This window comes from Thunnus maccoyii, chromosome 11, assembly GCF_910596095.1.
Source record: "Thunnus maccoyii chromosome 11, fThuMac1.1, whole genome shotgun sequence".
NCBI lineage: Eukaryota > Metazoa > Chordata > Actinopteri > Scombriformes > Scombridae > Thunnus > Thunnus maccoyii.
The window spans coordinates 32,396,203-32,416,302 of record NC_056543.1 but is presented as its reverse complement, the minus strand read 5'-3'; the positions used below and the strand labels follow the sequence as shown (position 1 = coordinate 32,416,302).

The 20,100-nt window shown below is 39.0% G+C and overlaps 1 long non-coding RNA gene and 1 pseudogene across 2 annotated transcripts; one reads left to right on the top strand and one right to left on the bottom strand.

Annotated features, from left to right (window-relative positions):
- LOC121906766 overlaps window positions 1-6,314 on the bottom strand; it is a 43,017-nt pseudogene extending 36,703 nt beyond the window's left edge.
- A 2,371-nt stretch (window positions 6,315-8,685) lies between these two features.
- On the top strand, window positions 8,686-14,730 carry LOC121906629. 2 transcript variants are annotated; one of them, XR_006098696.1, is made up of 3 exons: window positions 8,686-9,364; window positions 9,702-9,832; window positions 12,697-14,730. It is a non-coding gene; the product is annotated as an uncharacterized LOC121906629 (long non-coding RNA). The 2 variants fall into 2 exon arrangements; XR_006098695.1 differs by having other exon boundaries at window positions 12,691-14,730.
- The last annotated feature ends 5,370 nt before the right edge of the window (window positions 14,731-20,100 follow it).

The following is a 20,100-nucleotide window of genomic DNA, read 5'->3' as shown; positions in this document are numbered from 1 at the left end:
CAGAACAGATGTGAAGGAGCAATAAAAACAGCTAAAATCTTTAAACAGTATAATTGCCTCTTTAGTTTGTGAAAGTCTGACATCCTTTACAGGCTGAGGTAAATATTATAGGAGACGTGAGACTGTGCAGCTGTATATTTTTACTGAATGAGCCAAGATGTATGTTTCCTGGTAGTTTTCCTGATCTGCTACACTGCTGTATTACATTAAAGCTGTTTCCACAACAGCCCAACTGTTTACTGTTTCGTCAGATCAGCTGACCAAGACATTCATCAAAGGGGTGTTGCTGTCTGGTAAAAAACCTGTGTTTCCTCACTCCTCATCTCCTCTGAGGTGCATTTAAGGGGTTGGAACACTCTCGATGATGGCTGAGGGAGATCAGTTTCTGGGTCACGGCCAGAGGACGGAGGAGCGAGGAAGGGAGGAAGCAGATATTAGCAGAATGGAAGGCACCCCAGGTGTGATGACGGCCCCACCCCTCACAGGTTACCTGTACGAGGAAGGTTCCCAGGAGGATGGAACAGAAGATGGGGTTGTTGATGATGCCTTTAAAGATGTTCCGCTCGCCATGAATCATGCAAGCATTGACTTCATTGACGAGCTGCATCAGGACGGAAGTGTTGAACACAATGGTGTGATGCTGAGAGGGCGGGGCATGGAGGGGTGCGTTCCTGCCACTCTTAATATCAAAGATCTTCTCACCTGTGAGCAAGGATCAAAGATTACTGAGCAATTGCACAAATCAACCCAATTCCTTCACTTCTACATCAAACTCCATTCATTTACATGTGTAATGATGAATGAATGTATTTGTTTTTGTACAAGTTATTGGAGTTATTTATGTGAAATGCAACATCACTTGTCTCAGCCTCCCTTCACTGGCTACCAGTTCATTTCATAGTTGATTTCATAGTTTCATTAATGATGTCTGAGGCTAAATTAGGTCTGGCCCAGAACACGTGAATTCCTGAACCCTTACAAGCTGTATGACAGCTTGCGGTCCTCTGGCAGGAGTCTTCTGTTTGTTCAGGAACTAGAGGTGGCTGTATTTGCTGTGAAGGCTTCACTGAAGATACTCAGAGCACTACTGTCAGTTTTCAGGTCCCTACTCATGAAATATTCCTACAACTTCCAGCTCGCTATCATCCATCATAACTTCTAGTGTGATTTTTATATTTTATTTTTCCTTTTGTTTGTACCTCAGTATTTTTTGTTTTATGTATTATTATATTTTTGATTTAGTAAATGCTCAAAATGCATCTCTTGTAAATCAGATATGTAAAGCAGGTGGTGCCCTTGCCTCATGTGTTGAATGGGACGAGGACTGCAGTAACCAGAGGAGTGCTGTCCAATATACAGTATAGGATTTATATCCTTATCAGTGTACTGTGCAGTCTGAGTGGGAACATGATATCAGCACATCCTTATCTGCCACTGAGTAATTTCAGCTCATCTGAATGTGTTAGATACAGAATTATGTGCATCTGTGACTCTGTATGTGGTGCGTCCACTGACCCATGAAGAGCAGGGTGAAGATGAGAGTCAGCTGGTAGACGGCGTGTCTTGTGGCTTGTTGCGGCCGTACGGAAAAAAAACAGATTTTAATGTCAATAAGACTTTTTATCAGGGTAAATAAAGGAAAAGAACATGATTTGGCTGTATGTGTTCAGGCTGACAAGCTGTATAATACTATATACAAACAGACCTTGACTGAATAGGCCAGTGAGATGGTGACAGCCAGAGGGAGACCTTCAGGCACGGCTACCACCAGCACAGTCACACCGATGATGAAGAACTTTACCAGGAATTGCACATAGACGGGCAGACACTCCTTGGACCAGGGAACTCCCTGAGTCCAGAAGGTGTCGATCACGAAACGAATAATTAGGATGAGGATGTGAGAGTTGACATGAACAGACCTGAAGGCAGACAGAAAGACAGAGAGTTAACCAGAGTTAACCTAAGGCCTCCTGCCATGTGTGCTTTGCACGCTGGGATGTTGATGAGCAAAATCAACAGTTTCTAGCAGAGAGAATCAATCGAGATCTGACCTGTACTAGCGACAAAATATGTTGTCTTTGTGATATCTGGAAGACAGAAGCTTCTTCCTGGGTTTACTTTCTCGCTCCTGCTCCAGACACATCTGACCAATGAGTGAAGTGAACGTTATTACATGGCTTTTAGTGATGCATTGTGGTTCGCTTGAATTGTTTTATGAGAAGAGAAACTGAACCAAGGGGAAAAACTAAGCTCACTCATCCATTGATTCAGACCAGAGCAAACCAATGATCAGTTTGAAAATGACTAAAACCAGTCAGAGTAGGACTGAGAGTTTGAAGAAGCACAACTCCTGGGAGAGAGTGAAACATCACTTTTTTACCAACCTCTCAGACACAAGTAAGGCTGTGTGATGTGGCGATATATATCTTGTGTCTATCGTTTCATATTATGCTCTATCGTTTATTTCGTTGTGATGCAAATCACACTCTTTACAGCAATATTTTTCATCATTTGGAGTTGTATACACGCGGATTACATTGATAAATTATTCTTCTTGGCTTTTCACTCGCGAAGCATATATTGTATTTACAGTAACATAACGAGTTTAGTTGTTAAGTCTCCACTGCTGCACTGCACACACACACTGAGGGCTCAGCCCTGCCTGCACTGAGAAAAAGCAGAGAAGCAGCAAGATGGCAACTATAAAATGACAGCAAAATGCAGTAGAGACTGTCTTTATTTATGTTATTTACCAAATGTATGTGTACTCACTTTAAATTCAGCTCAGTGTGAGAGTCGTTGCTGCTTTTTGCTGTCATTTCTGGTCGCGCTGCTCTCCTCTGCTCTCTATGGTTCACCGTGGGCGGGGCTGAGACCTTGTTGTGTGTGTTGCACACACAGGAGAGACAGTGACGCAGGTGAAGTACTCAAGTTGACGACAACTACGCGTGTTATGTTACTGTAAGTTCAATAAAAGCTTTGGGAGTAAAAGGCCAAGAAGAGTGATTTGATTTCATCCGCGCAAAGGATGGACAGACAGCGGGAGGAGGGAGGGGGGTACAGACCAACTATTTATTCATTGAATTAAAATGCGCTATGTTGGGATAGGTTTCGTTATCAGGATATGAAATGACCTTTATCGGGATATAAGATTTTAGTCATATAGCCCAGCCCTAGACACAAGGTAGATGTTGCGATGTGTCTGACAGTTTTGATTTGGATTAGACAACTGTAAAGTTAAAAATGCAGAACATAGGTTTGACTTGTTGATGTGCAGTTTATATATGGGTAAATAAGTGATCAAAGAGAGTAAGACTGATCAAAGATTATTACTGCTGGAATTTTTGGGCTAAGACAGGATCATCACTGAAGTGGAGAGAACATGTGCTCTCGTTTGTGACTGACCTGCTTTGCCAATCTGCATCGCCAGCTTGGTCAGTTTCCCCTGGAGGACTGACTTCTCCTTCTTTGAAGGATTTGTCTTCATCTTCTGCGGTTGTCCATCCTCTCTGACTGGCTGCATCTCCACATCCACAGCGACTCCAACCTTGTTTTTCCCTATTGAGGAAACAGGAAGTCAGTTAAAATTCAGGTGTTCAAATCCTCAAAACTGCTGCTGCTGACACTTGGCCGAGCCAATTTTGTTTATATAGGCCTACCATCAGCTCTAGAATAAAAGCTTTTTCTTTTTTTTTTTAAATGGACAAAATCTTATTTTGTAATAGAGTGCATTGATTTGCTCAGCCCCCTTGCCCCACTCTCGCTCTCTCTCTCTCACAAACACACTAACAACTGAATGTGAATAGCCCCTCCTCCCCTTGCACACTCTGAATCAAAATGCGATCATGTGTGGGAGGAAGGATTGTTGTGTTATCAATACTTAGTTGGAAGACTGACGCTACACTTGTAAACTTAAGTGTCTGCTCCGTGAGTCCGCAGCAGCGGGAGAGTCGCAGCACAGAGTAGCAGAATGAGATGGCTGTCCTCCCTCCTGCTCTCTGCTGTGACTGTTAGCAAACAGCTGTTCTAATGTCTCCCCTGGTGCTTGTTTTCAGCAGTAACTCTCCCGCTCTCTGCCTGCTCTCAGTCAGTCTCTCTGCGGATGGCAGGTGGGTTGCTCTGGTTCTGGTTCCAAGTGGCAGTCGTCCTCTGGCTTGTCCCAGCGTCTGTGTGCGCTGCAGACCGGTGTCGGTGCAGCAACACACACACTCTATTAGAGCTATTCCTTAAAGTAGCTATGCTACTTGTATAACACGTTAGTCTAGAAAACAAATGCGCAGGTCCGGTGGGCAGTCAACTTACTGACAGAACTCTGCAAGTCATCTCTGATAAGTTATGTTCTTAACGCAATACTGTCAAAATACAGCTGGATTGTCAAGATTAGCGGTACATAGTGTAATAATATAAATAAATATAAATAAAACAAATTGTAAAAGTCAATTTCAGTCCATTTGTACATTATTTCATGGTGTTCATTACATGGTTTTCGATATGTTTCAATTGTTTTGGAAGTTAGGGTCAACCAATTAAAAATATGGTCAAATGTATTTTGACCTGCATGCATGGTCAGCAGTTTGACTATGTTGAAGCTCTTATTAATTAAGATAACCTTTCATTTGTTTGTAGCATCTGTGTAATATACTCCTATAAACTGTTGCTGCTAAGAGAAGTGAGTGGTACAGTAATGGCTCAACAAATGCTTTTGACTCATTATATTTTATGAGGATAAAAACAGGTAACAGGAGCAACTGGTGCAGCAGATTCAGGGATGGAGAAAATCATTTTAACCACATTACCCCATCATTTTTAAAGGTTTTTTAATCTCAACCACTGAGAGCAGAATTTGGAGTATTTTTTTTTTAACATTGAGTGACAGATGTCAAAAACTGCCACATTAAGAAATGCTGATCTTTAAAAGTTTCCCTCTAACAGTATCACACACAGTATGAATTTAAACTTTTTTTACTCTTGATGAACTCATGAACTGAATTATGATGATAATTAAAGCATCTTGTTCATCTTTAGAGTAAACTGAACTGAACTGAACTGAACTGAACGTACTTTTCTTGTGCTTCTTCTCTTTCTTCTTGCGCTTCTCTTTCTCAGCTTTCTTCTTGTCATCACCGCTTCTTTCTTCACTGGCACCGAGCAGCATGAGGATGATTCCAGTCTGAGAGTTCACACCTACACCAGTAACCACCATCTTACCAGAGCCCTCCATCACGTGGGTGCCTGAGAGAGACAGAGACTTGAGAGAGGTAGGTACTTCTGCATACTCCATACAGACATGTAGTGCACATCTGTCCTTCCTGGAAGAGAGATCCCTTATCTGTTGCTCTTCCTGAAGTTTCATCTTTTTTCCCTGTTAAAGTTTCTTAAAGTTTGTTCTTGTATGTTAGAACGCTTACCGCTGTATTTCACCGTTGTACAGCAGGCATTTTGTTTTCAACTTGCCTCCGTATTTGTTCATCTTTAAAAATACGTTGGTAATGTGATCGGCGGTGTGTTTCTGGAAGGAGGCGTGAGAGGGCGTGATTTTGGGTCAAGGGTGCCACAGACCAACAAGCCAATCATCAAGCAGCTGCATGCAGACCACAATGTTTCATATTTTAAGAGGCACGTATCTCATGAGAATCATATAGCAGGTTTTAGAGCTGTGCTCCAATAGGATGATTTTTTAAATCGTCAATATTACTGTTGCTATAGTGACGCTCATCTCTCAAATAAACAGCATGAAATTGATTTTTGGTCATGGTTCTTTTTTCACACTCAGCTACAACAAAAATATTGCCAACATTTCAGCTGGTTTAAAGCTGCATTTTTAGTGTTGGGTCTCTAAGTGTGAAGCCCAAAGACAGGATCAGATTTAGCAGTGGAAAAGCAGCAGCAGAAACTGGCCACAGGTCACACTGAACTTGGCTGTAATATTTGATGTGAATGGGGCAGAGTGAAGCACCTGAAAGCATCATAGGGTCTTTGTCCATACTCTTCTTAACATGATCTGACTCTCCAGTCAGAGAGCTCTTGTCAATCTTGAGATCGTTGCCCTGAATCAGGACACCGTCCGCGGGGAGAAGGTCACCTGGAACACCAAAACACACGGGTACACTGTAATAACAGCTCACCCTTATCATCTCATTATGTTACATCATCATTACGGCATCTGTCTGTCACGCGACGACAGCAGAAGAAATGTTTTGACATCAACAAGTCCAAATTGGCTCTTTATCATTAACAAACATAACTATTCTTTCCCAAGCAAACAACTAGAAGAAAGTTCAGAGAGCTATGGTGCGAGCCATTCTTTTTTTTTTTTTTTTTTTAAATCAGTATGGTCTGTCATGGTCCCTCTAGCTGTATTGTTAGAAGTGGCTTTCAGCTGCTGAAGATGAGCACTCTGCCGTCCTGACTTCTGGGGGGAGGTCACTCCACCATTATGTGAACAGACTGTCAGCACCGATATTAAAACAATACTTCTTTTGATACCTTACTTTGAGAAATAAACATGTTTTCCTGCAAAGCCCTGTTTTATTGAACAAAAGATTCCAAAGTTGTCAAAACTGGCAAAATAATTATTTAAATTGAGAACTTGCTGATCAAAGAATACCACCACTCCACCTCTTCACCATGTGATCTCACTGCTTTTAAGTTTTGAATCCTCCAAATTGATTATTTTATCAGAATCAACATGACTGACTCTGATGCAAACACCCACTGAGTCAAAGTTTTTATCTTGTTTGAACTCAGTGAGAAGCAGATTTTAACCGTTAGCTACCATGCTAATCAGATAGCATTCTAAGTTTAATTACACACATTAGCACAGTTGTTAGCAATAATTATGGTTTTTATTAGTGACATAACTTACTCTGAATACTTAAAAAATGACAACAAAGAAAACAAAAATATTAATAACTGTGTTCTCACGCCAGTAGCTGCCTAGTACCTACCGTCTGTTTAATTTGTGACTACTTGTTGGATGCAGTTTAAGGTAAGGGGAAACATATCTATGAGGGAATAGACTTCGACACATTTGTTTGAAGAGATTAATTTCAAAAAAATAAGTGACATCTTAATGCAACAAGTATTAAAATGTTGACACATTAATGCAGTTTGAAGTTTTACAAACTGCGTAGGTGCTAAATAATTTGACTGATACTCCAAAGTGTATGGACAGTCACGTTATTTCACTGGCTGTGCAGTATGTGAACAGCTCCTGCAACATTAAACATTAAACCTCAAAGTGTTACTGCGGGTTAACTTCTACAGAAATAGTGTTGAATTCCTCATAAGACATTAACGTTAGCTGCTCTGCTAATCTGTGTTTCCCCACTGACTGTACATACATATTCATATATTTATAAATAAATCTTTTATACATTCAATGGTTTTCCCACACAAGGAGTAACTTCAAGAAAGGTGAACGCTTCTTGTTGGCGACATCATTTAATTTACATAATGTAAAATAAAGAGCACCAGATGAATATATATTTAACATTCAATTTAAGAGAATTCAAGGCTTTTACAGGACAGCTAACGTTATGTGTTCTGTTCGTGTTTTCAACAGCTGCTGTCATTACAGCAACCACAGACCCATTCGGCTGAAAGTCTCCAGTTAATAATGTCACTCCTTAAACCGAAACACTGTGTTTTTCTGGCATATTCCCCCGCTGGGATAAGAGTCTGTCTGTCTCATGAATGGGACAACATGGCTGTTTCACTGATAACGTTATAGGTATTGTAAGGAAGCCATGTTTCCCCGTATCGAAATGTTAACGAGGTTACTTCAGAGTGTCCCTGCTAACAGCTTTATGAGCCAAGAGTGGAATAAAATAAAACTCTGGATATTAGAAATAATGGCCGTTGACACCAACGGTCAGACCATTAGCTAACTTACCTAAGTTAACATTACTCTCTCCGTTATCCGAAACATTAAATTAATCATTTTTACATTTCAGACTATTGCACCAGGGATTGTTACTCAATATAAGCCAAGATTTCATTGAACAGACAGCCAACAGACCATTTAATGAACTAACGTCATGCTGCCGCGTTTTTTAACCTAACTTAACGCCAGTTATCTTAATTCTGTGCATTCTCTGTGTCGTTAGCATTAGGAGGAGAAATCTGTCTTCTGTTAAAATATACTCAGCACTGGGGGAAATAAGTTACTTTTCCTCGGCCTAATATTGACGTAACTAGTAATTTAAGTTTAGTGGCGTGTCACACACATTTATGACTGTCATTTAACTTCTCTACTTGGCAACAGTTATAAATGGTAGCTAACATTACATGAAATTAGCTTGCTAGCTCTCACTGACGGCGGGTGGCGCCGTTGAATGAACAGGCTGTTTGACTCTCACTATAAACTACACTAATTATTTATTAAATTCATCTGATCAACCTATATTTATTTGACGCTTTGTTTTTATTTAATCAAAATAAGCATACTCCTACCTTTAACGGCAGTTTAGAAGGTTAAATTAGTGCTCATCAATTAAAAATGTAAAAAAAACAACAACGTCAGTTAGCAGTGTTAGCAGAAACACACTAAGCACACTCAGACAACTTCAATTATGATATAATATAAACACATAATAAAGCACAAATACCAACACATTGTGACCAGTTACCATGACAATCATAATAGCAACATAGCAGCTGATCTTGGTGCTACGGTATGTGGAAGAACTAGATCGAATAAGTTTTCTGTCACTGCATGGTACATATGCAGTTTATAATAATGTAGTATGCAGTAATTTTTTTAACAATGGCTGCAGACTTGGACAAACATGACAAAGCTTAGTTTTATTATTTATAATTTGTACTTTCAAACAGTAACTTGTCACTTTTAGCATTACCAGGGAAAGATTTTAGGATGAGGCCTAACTGGTGTGTCTGGCAAACATACTCCCCAAATATAATGAAGAGAATGATAAAACTACTAACATCTACCCTAATAATGTTAATGTTAGCAGCTGGTTATTACTGTAGTTAGCAGGACATGCTAACATTTGCAGCTTATATTAGAGCAGATAAGTAGCAAAACTTTGTATGCAGCTTTGTATTCTTACCATAGGCAACATCTATGTTTAGTCAGAACTAAGTTGTAAAAGCTTTAAAGTGCATTTTCCATGTGGGTGCACATTGTATGTCTAAGTTCACATGTAGACTGATTATAAAACATAACACTATGTTAGAAAGCAAATCATGGACATTAAAATGAAACATGAATGACATATCAGATGCCAATGTGTCCCAAGTGATGATGATACTGACGTGTTGAAGTTACCAGTTCAACCAACAGACCGCCTGACTCACCCCTTCCTCGGATCACCAGTAGGCCTCTAGTGACAGAGCCCTGCAGGTGTGTTTTAATACATCGTTTTACCCAGTTTGTTTGTTCATTTTTTAGCCCATATTTCAAACACAGAGTGGATGGAATATTTGTTTAAAACTTGAAGGAGGATTTTGTTCTGTTTGACATAAAGTTGCTGTATGTTGATTTTGTTTATTGAATTTATTGTTCCATAAGGTTTGCCATCTTTAACCAATGAAGTCACATAAGATAGCAATTCAGTCATATTATAGGAGATGAATGTCATGTACATCGGTTAAATTCTTGTTCTGTTTTAATTCATTTTATTTATGTTATATGTTATAAGGAAGCAAAGGCTGTTTTTTGACAGTTGTGTGTGTTACAGTTTATTCACATGCAGTGAAGAGAGTGGTCTATTCATCACGCCAGACCCCTGAGCTGAGCAGCCACACAAACCACCTCCCGACAGAGCTCTGCCTACGGACACAAGAAGGTGTGCATTAGGTTTTGCAGATGGTAAGTTTAAAAATCCAACCTCAATAAACCTAATTTCATTACAATGACTGCTTAAGACCTCTAAACACACAAACAACTAAAAACCCTAGGCAAAAACTCCAGCCAGTGCTGGAGACAGTTTGTTGGAACCCATAAATCACCCAGTAAACAAAGGAATACAATATGCATGTATGTGCAATATGTACTCGGCATACCTGATCATCTAAGCACAGATAACGGCGGACATGGGACATAATGCCTACAATTAGGGATGTGTGATATTGGATTTTTTGCTGATATCCGATATGCCGATATTTCTAACTCATTGTGGCCGATGCCGATATCGATATATGCACATATTTTTTTCCAGCTGGCTGAGGAGACTATTATGTATGCGAGCATAGATTGTACTAAGTATGATCTAGAAAGACAATACATGAAGGAAGAACTTAGTAAGACTGGAGTTCAGGAGCTCAGCATAAAATTTAATGAACCTGCCAGGTGGGTGGAGCAATAGAGTTTTCTTTGAGTTTATTAGACAGACAGGATTAATGTGTAGGATTAATCTTTGGTCCACATTCCGGAGCCAAAGGTGGCGAAAAAAAGGTGGTAATGCACCTAATACTTGATGTTACTTCGTTACACAGAACATCATAGGCGTAACACAGCCGGCTACACGAGAATGATAAAAGACCCAAAGTCAGATATTCAACATTACAGCTGCTGGTGGAGAGGGGGTGCATGAACCTACCTTGTCTTAAAGATTAATACCTTTCGGCCCAGCTGAGGCCTCTTGTGTGTTGGTGTAACCCAGTTTATGAGGCTAAGTGAAAAGACCTTGAGCTGTCTGTAATGGACATACCTGGGCTGTCCCAGCAGAGTTAAGGAAGTACTTCAGCTCCAAAATCAATGGGTTGTTTTTTCAGTGAAAATATGGTCAGAACTGGTAAAGAAGAGCCACTAAATCCTACACACTGGTCCTTTAAGTTGTATCCATAATCTGAAGGTAACGTCATAATAACAACTATAATAACAACAATAATAATAACATTACCACCACTACTACTAGTTATACTTCTAGTACTACTACTAGTGATAGTAATAATGGCAATAATACCTATAATGATAATAGCAGTGGTGGCAATAGTAGAAGCCATAGCAGCTATAATAAAAATAATAGTGGTTATAGTAACAATATTAATAACTATTCTTATAACAATAATAGTGGCAACAATTCTTGTAGTAGTTGAAACATTTCAAGGCCAATCAGGTCTTCGTCAGGTCAAAATGTTTAAAAATGTATACCACAGATATACACTCATCAAGCACATTATTAGAAACAACCTGTGCAATCTAACCCCAGGTTGTGTGTTAACGGGGTGGACAAAATATAAGGAACACTTTAAAGTAGAATTATCACCTTTCTGACAATGTCAACAAAAACTGAAAATATATAAGCCTCCTAAAAATAGGATTTATGGCAGAGCTGTTGTACTGGATTGCATTAGATTGCACAGGTGTTCCTAATAAAGTGCTTGTTGAATGTATACTAATAGGTTGAAAAGGTGTGGTTATTTAGCCAGCCTGTCCAACATCTTAAAACAAACAGTCATGTAATGCACGCACAACTATGCTCTTAATAATCTCAACATTGCCTAATAAACATCAGCATGTTAGTAAGTCACTGTAAACATAAATGGTAAACCGACCACTTTTACAGCGCTTTTACACTACGAATCACATTCACCCATTCATACGCTGAATGGGTACAGGGGCTACCATGCAAGGTCCCAACCTGCCCATCAGAGGAAATCTAATCATTCACACACATTCTCACACTGATGGCACAGCCATCAGGAGCAATTTGGGGTTAAGTATCTTGACCAAGGACACATTGACACACAGACTGGAGGAGCCGGGAATTGAACCGCTAATCTTCCAATTAGTGGACGACCGGCGCTACCTCCTGAGCCACAGCCGCCCCTCTTTCTTTAGCATTTAGTTCAAAGTACTACTGAATTACAGCCTAACAGAGGTGCTAATGTGTTTTTAGACAGTAGCTGTTGCCACTGCTGCCTCCATTGTATTCAGTCAATGAAGCCAACATCATGCACTCAGACAAAATCTTTAAACTTCTGACCTCTGATAAAACACACATAATCCAACTCACAACAACAACAACAAAAAAAACTGAAACTGCTCAAAAATCCTAACTTGTTCCTACAGTATTTTACTATAGAAATGTCTTTAAACTTTTCCCAACTGGTAAAACAAAGCCTATAATATTCAGAAAAAAAAAAAAACAACATACAGCTGCTCAATAAAATAATACAGACTCACCATTTTGTCTTGATGTGAGAAGAATAGATGACAAACACAGTGTTTATTCCATCAATAACAAAATGTCCAAAACCTTGCTTAGAATAGTCCACATGAAACAGTATCTCCAAATCTTCATCAGATGTCTGAAAAATCAGCAAGTCTTTAAACTGCAAAACCTTATCAGCCTTAAATCCATAAGTAACTTGTAAAATCTGTAAAATGTCAGAGAATAGTCCACAAAGAACAACATTTCCTGAAACCTCACCACCGTTCATCAGTGCATATCTTCACCAGATGACAGTGACTACTGAAAGTTCTCCCCAAATTATTTTACTGTTAAATACCATCCACAACAAAGCATGGGTGTTTCTGCACTTGTCTGAGGTGGGAGTTTGGGGCCACTGTAGTACAGTAGCCAGGATGTTTCGATGCAGGGAGTGACTTTGATGAAAGTACTGCTCTTCTAGGGATTTAATGTGTGTTGACACTGGGAAATAGGAAATGTTCCTAATTCTGCAAGTGTATCTAATCTACAATGTGGATTTTAATTTGTGGAGTTTAAGTTTTTAAAGGACACAAAAACTCCATCAGCGGCGGAAAAGAAGCTGAGTGTTTCCCTGAGATTCCTGAGTCATTAAAACACACCAGAGCCCTTACCAGGAGGGGAACATGGAAGAAGGAATCAAACCACACTGTGACCCCTTGGCTAAGGATTTTCAAAATAAAATTTGTGATATCCTGACACACACACATACACAATTGTTGCAAGGTTATGATGCAGAAATCCTTCTATTGAACATTTTCTCTTATGTAACAACAATATGAACATACTGTACACATTTCTGTGTGTTTTGGAGAGATCAGCCACCCTCACTTCCCTGCAGGACCAATAATAGCTCACAGCTGACACACATCTGTCTTTCTTTGTCTTACAACACATGTACTGTTCTTCAGTGAGGTCTCTGATCCTGATTTAAATATACACTTATAATATATTTTGAACTGATGTCTGGCTGTCCAGTTCACCTGCAGTTTTGAGGCATGATTGGCTTCCAACTGTGTCCACAAATAAACTCTTTCAATGACTCTCTGAATTAATGTCTCATTAATATCTGAACCAAACTTCAAGGCAGACCATCCAATAGTTGCTGAGAGATTTCAAAAAACAAATGCCAATGTCATGGTGGTGCAAAAGGACAAGTCAGGGGAAAATCACCAAAATCATAAGGATTCATCCATCCAATATTAACTGTTATATAAATTGTAAGACTTTGGACACTGAGGTAGCCATGTTTCCATCTAATGTCAAGTGAACTGTAAGCAAAGTTTTGAAATGTCATATAAAAGAAAAAAAAAAGAAAATACGAATTAGGCGCCTTTCCATCAACTGGTTTGGAGCGAATAAAGTAGGCTACGCAAAGCGTAGTTTTATCAGAAGTTGGCGGTATAGGCTACGTCACACATGGCTTTAATAAACAGAGTGAACTGGAAACAAGCCATGGCCATCTACAAGACAAAAATAAAGAGAGGTCTTCAGAAATTTGTTTCAGTTGGGCAAGTTGTAATTGTTCTTTCATGTCAACTAGTATTGGCCATGTTACATATCTGCTGTTGTTACTACTATGCAATATGGGAATATCCAGGACAACACTGACAATGGAAACAGCTGATGAGTCATGTGAGTTAAATGTTCGGTACGTCAGAACTTATTCGGAAAAGGTGTTTTTATCTCTCATTTAGTGCATTAAATCTTTTTCGAAAAAGGAAAAAACCACCTCAAGCAAGCGTAAAAACTTTTTTGCAAACTTGAGGAAGTTTTTTTTAAATTTTGCTGTTTCCATCAACCTTTTCTATTGCAATACTTCAAAATGGCATAAAAATACAGTGATGGAAACATGACTAGTGTGAGTGTCTTGAGCTCAGCTTCCTGCCTCTGCCAGTTACCTATTTTCACATCTAGCTGCACACTTACTCCCCATCAGTCATTCTACCTCAGTATATAAAGGTGAATTTACACAGCATCTGACATGAAAAACGAAGTTACTGTGTGTGTAAGAAAAGTCAGAACTAAATGAAATCATTAAAAATGAATTTTACCTCAATTTTTAGTAACTATGGGCATTTATATACATTTGCAAGGGAATTTTGCAAGTTGAAACTCATAATAACAATAACTCCGATATGATATAAAAGCTGTGTTCACCCTTTGGCCATGATAAGTTTAAAGAGCAGTAAAACAAGTCAGTCATTAGGATTTATTGTCTCACTCTGTTACAAAGTGTTGGACTGACTGGCTGACAGATGTTAGCAAGCCTAGATTGACACAGATTGGCTGAACCTGACTTCTGGCCCCTGTCCTAACAGTATCAGTACTGGAAGGTAAAAGACAACAGGATGACAGTAATCTCTCAACAAATGCTAACTAATCCACTACCCCAGAAGAAGCTAGTAATCACTTTAGAGAATCCCTAGTGACACATATAGATTGCATAATGGATTAGTTTAAACTCCATCTGTTAACTCCTTTTACATGATTCAGTTACACAATAGAGATTTGAAGAAGTTGACAGTGATTCAATGGGAAAAGCTTATACATAAGCCCCTATGCTTCTAAAATATGTAACCTAATACTTTTAACATTTTTGCTAAAATATCTCAACTACTTGTGATGGATTGCCATGACATTTTATGTAGACATTTGTAATGTATCCTAATGACTTTGGTGATCACCTGACTTTTCATCTAGCGCCATCATGAGGTTGAAATTTGTGGTTCTGAATAAAATGTTACAATTTGGTGCAGACATTCACTGAATCAAGACTGAACACACTTTTCATTGCATCACTTACATTATCGGTTCATTATAATCACATTTTTAATGAAAGTAGTACTGTATGTTGTCTTCTTTTGTATTACAGGTAGGCATGTTTTTGAAATCAACTCAGAGTAGGGTTTCAGGCCTGGAATTAAGTCAGTTTTAGGGCAAGGCCACTTTGGCTTTTGATAAATATACATTTACTGGGGCATTGCGGCCAAAATGTAGGGCATCAAGGCCAAAACCAATGGTGCAATAACAATAAGTGATAATTACATTATATGGAGACAAAACAGTATACAATAAAAAATAAGTAGTCAGTGGATTGAAAAAAAGTACTGTTCACTGACTTTTCTGCAAAATGCTGTCTGATTGATTTTTTAAATAAATTTGAACAGTTCATTATATTAATTGTAATTGTTTTATTTTTATGATATCAAGTCTATAAATAGGCTAAGGGTGATCAAAATTAATCTGAACAAGTTTTAACACCCCTCTTTACAACCTTTAAACCAGTCCTATTCAGTCCAGCTATGAACTCCACCCATCTTTTCTCTTGTATGCAGTCCATTTTCTCCAGTGATGTTCATGAGCCCCTGCTTTAGTCTTTAAGTAGAATTTAAGTCTTCCCATTTCTTTTATAAAGATAAAGACTGTTGGATCTCTATATAAAGACTGTATGCACCTAATGAATTTGTCATTAAAACTCCTCTAGCACTCTGTACAGAAAAGGCCAACTAAATGATCAAATACCTTTTCCACATTGAGGCTAACCAGAGCTGCATTTAAATGTTGTTTGTTAACCTGTTTTATAATATTTGGTTTGTCTGATGTTATCCTATGTTTGATGACCTTTTATAAACCCTGTCTGATCTTCATGTATCAAATCAGGCAGAAAGCGTTCAATTCTTTTTGAAATTACAGATATACACAATTTATAATCTACATTCAAAATAGAGATTGGACGATAGGATTCACAGAATTCTTAATTTTTGCCTCTCTTTTGGAATGACTGATATCACGGCCTCTTTCCATGATGGCGGTGCTACTGCTTTGTTGAGTGTCCAATTGAATGAGTCCAGTAATACAGGGGCAAGCTCTTATAAAAATTTTATACCATTTATTTGGAAAACTGTCACTCCCTGGACATTTATTGGTTTTCAGTCTATTAATTGCTGTGTCTAGTTCTTCTTTTGTAATGGGGGCTGTTAATACATCGTTTTGCGTTTTTCCTATGGATAGTAGGTGTAATTATAACAAGAATTGTATAATATTATCTTCATCTACCATCTCAAGCTGTGGGTATAAGGTCTTGTAGTAATCTTTGAAGATTTTCTGAATTTGTCTGGTTCGTAGGCTGTTTTCTTTGTTAAAGGGTCTGTGATCTTGTGTATTGAATTTACAATTTGTTGTGCCCTAAGGCGTCTTGCTAAGACTTTTGTTGCCTTTGGGCCTGATTCATAAAAGGTTTGTTTTGTGAATCTCAATTTCTTTTCTAATTATGTATACACAACAGGAACCCAATGAAGAGTTTTAAGTATAGGAGTAATGTGAGATCGTCTATTTGACCTGGTGAGTAGTCTTGCGGCAGCATTTTGGATTGCCTGCAGATGCTCGAGGGCAGAGATACTAAGAGAGGTGCATAGTGCGTCGAAATAGTCAATGCAAAACGGCATGTATAAGCATTTCTAGTTCAACTGTTGAAACTACAGACATCAGTTTACAGATATTTCTCAAGTGGAAAAAACAAGATCTGGTCAGCTGCTTTACATGAGTGTCAAATGATGAGAATTGATAAAATATTACCCCTAAGTTACACCTACACCTTAATATTAAAAAAGGCCTTTGAAATAAAATGAAAGCCCAAAAACAAGGTTTAAGAGATTATATCAAACAACATCCAAAAACTACCACAGACAATATCTGGCAAAGGGAAACAATCTGGTAGAAACGCATATCGTCAAGGAAACATTCTTTGATACAACACCTGTACCAGTGGCAGCTGTAGGTAAATGTGTGGCATGAGTGATGACTAATGTTATGCCACTTAAAAATTACACTAGATTGACAAAGGATGTCATGCTCATACAGCCTATGGTATGGTCATGACTGGCACATCACGCCTGAGGGAAGCAAGCTAACAGCTAGTGGCAATGAGCCCTGTGCATTCGCTTGAATTGGCCTGTTAGGTGAAACTATAGGTTCAGCTTTAAGTTACATACCCTTATTTTTAAACCTGATTGCCAAATTATGAGTACCCTTTACCCTTAAGTAGGAGAAATTAATTATTCAACCCCGTGTGCAGTTGACCACTCTGTTTTCAGTTTTCACAACACCGTAAACCCTCTTGCCTGCAGTTACAGGCTCATGTGACAGAATTTCAAACTCAGCAATTGGATTTTTCATGTTGAAGTGTACCATGAGAGTTGTAGTTAACCTAGAAATTTATCTCCAAAACCCCAAAACCCTCCTGCATCAGCACAACTGTAGCCACAACTACTACCCAGCCCAGCAATGTCAAGCTTAAAATCATTGGGTGCTACCACTGAGTGGTGGTATGTATGCTGTATAGCTACTGAGGCACAGTCCCAGCAGGGAAGTATGCTGCCTGACAGCATGAGCCTGTGAGCCTGGGGTCAGGGCAAAGAAAACCTGGAGTTACAGTCAAATCACCACATGCATTTGCAGATCTCTGCCAAGGCAGAAGTGTAGCAAAAATCACATGTAAAAAGAAGCCAATTGAGAGGCCCGCCTGAGTTGTAATTGATGATTTTGGCTGTGTCCGAAATCACTCACTCATTCACTACTCCCTACTCACTATCTAGGGAGTTCCATGTAGATGACTATATAGTGAATGCATCAGCAAATAAAAAAAACACTTTCGGACACTACTTGGGTCATTTTCTCTGAGCCGTGAATTACATCATTGCTGTCACACAATTAAAACGTGCTAGGTCAATGAAGGCTGGTGGACTATCAATAACAAATACTGGTGTCTCACTTATGTAAAAGGACCTGATATATTGAATAAATATAACAAAGTACATCATTAATACTGATGAGTCAATGCATAAGCAGCATTTTATTATATCAGTCACAGCCCAATTTTCTCCAAAATTTGTAATTTTGCTTTAGTATTTTAAGTAAATTTAGCTGGTAATACTTATATACTTTTACCTAAGTAGTTTAAATGCAGGAGTTTTACTTGTAATAAAGTATTTTACATCGTGGCATTGATACTTTTACTTAAGTAAAGAATCTAAGTACTACTTCTTCAACACTACAGATCACAGAATCTGATGAGTCACCAAATATGGTATAGCACCAGCATATATTTTCTATGATAAATACATGATATTATAATGAGTGTACTTTCCCAAATTAATAAATACAAAGTATTTTGTGATCGTTTGTGTTGTGATGCGCTGCATGCATCACATACAGGAAACTATTACAACAGTGTGATTGTATTGTCACACAGCTTTTAGTCACAAATTTAATTTGTGACTACCATCTCAGTATTGTGCACTGAACAGCCAAGAAGTTCCTGTCTTGGCATTATACTTTGATGGCCAAAGTGACTGCAACCAGACTTACGTCCCTTCACACCCACAGTAGCCCATCTTGTCCACATCCTCCGCTCACTATTTGACCATGGCTGGTGTCATGACCAGTTCTAGTGGTCCTCTTTTGGCTGGCAAGTGCAACTTCTTACTGTGTCATCTCAAGAGCATTTTGCATCCCATGTTCCACAGTGAATGATACTTTCCACAGGGTTGCAGACAAAATAATTGGGCTCAAAAACAGGGTCATCTGCTTTCCAGCACCTGATGAGCTTCAAAGAACTGGCACTGGCTTTGAACGTCTAGCTGGATCTGCAGCATTCGCCAGGGTTGTGGGCAGCATTGATGGCTGTCATGTAAGAATCAAGCCCTTAAGTACAAATGCTCAGTGCTACTTCAACTGGAAGTTGTTTTATTCTGTTCAAATGCAAACAGTGTGTGACCACCAGTGTCAGTTTCTGGACATATTTGTGGGTTACCCAGGCTCAGTCCATGATGCCAGAGTTCTTAAAAATAGCCCTTTGTATGTTTAGAGACTGTACCTACCTGAAGGCTATTGTATTCTAGAGGATGGTGGATATCCTTGTATGTCACAACCCATCGCACTTATAACAGTGTACAGGGAGCTGGTGAGAAGTGCTGTTGCAGGAAGGTTCAACAGACACCGTGCAAAGGCCCATTCTGTCATTGAAAGGACATTTGGCATTATGAAGACCAGGTAGCGATCAATATTTTTCAAGGCTCTGGAAGTGCACCCTGTTTTTGCAGTGAGGGTCATTGCTTGTTGTGCCATTGCACAACTTCAGCCTCAGAGATGGGGACACACTTGAGCCCATGGAAGAGGCACTGGGGCCAGATGACAGAGGTGGTCAGCTTCAGCCAGACCTGCAGTGTGGGAAACAGCTGTGTGGGCGCATCGCTGCTGCTCTTTCAGCACCAACCGACAGCAACACTCCTCCAGCTCTTCATGACCATGACTATTATTAAGGAGACATGATAATGTCAAAAGTCAAAAATTCATTCACACAAGTTTTTCGGTTCAAGTTTCATTTCATGTAAATAGTTTAAATTGTTCTTGCTAATAGTGTTAATAGTTATTAACAATATAGCCTTTGATCTTTCCTGAAGAGATTAAAATAAATCGACAATCGATATTTTCTATAGTGCTTATGTGACGCTCCAAATTAATTTCACTACTAATGAATTAAAAAATTGTAGCCCATCTAGGTTTCACTGCTAATAGCAATTACTGTACAGAAGAAGGCTAACAGTTACCTAATGTTGGCGAGCATCGATAGCCAGGATTTGTTCCGTAATGGCGTAATGCATACACGTTAAATTCACAATTCAATACATGGCTAAGCAAGTGTTAACACAAACTTCAACATATCATCTAAAGTTAAATGGAAAATTACTTAGATTTGTACGACAGCTCTCTCTCCTCATGTCCATGCTCTTGTCTGTCCACCATTTTTCTCTCAGCACAATGTATGACGGTATACATTGCTTGGTTAGTGACCATCGGCTGTACACTACTTTTCATGATGCATTGTGGGATACTTTGAGTCCACTACATAGGGTATAATAAT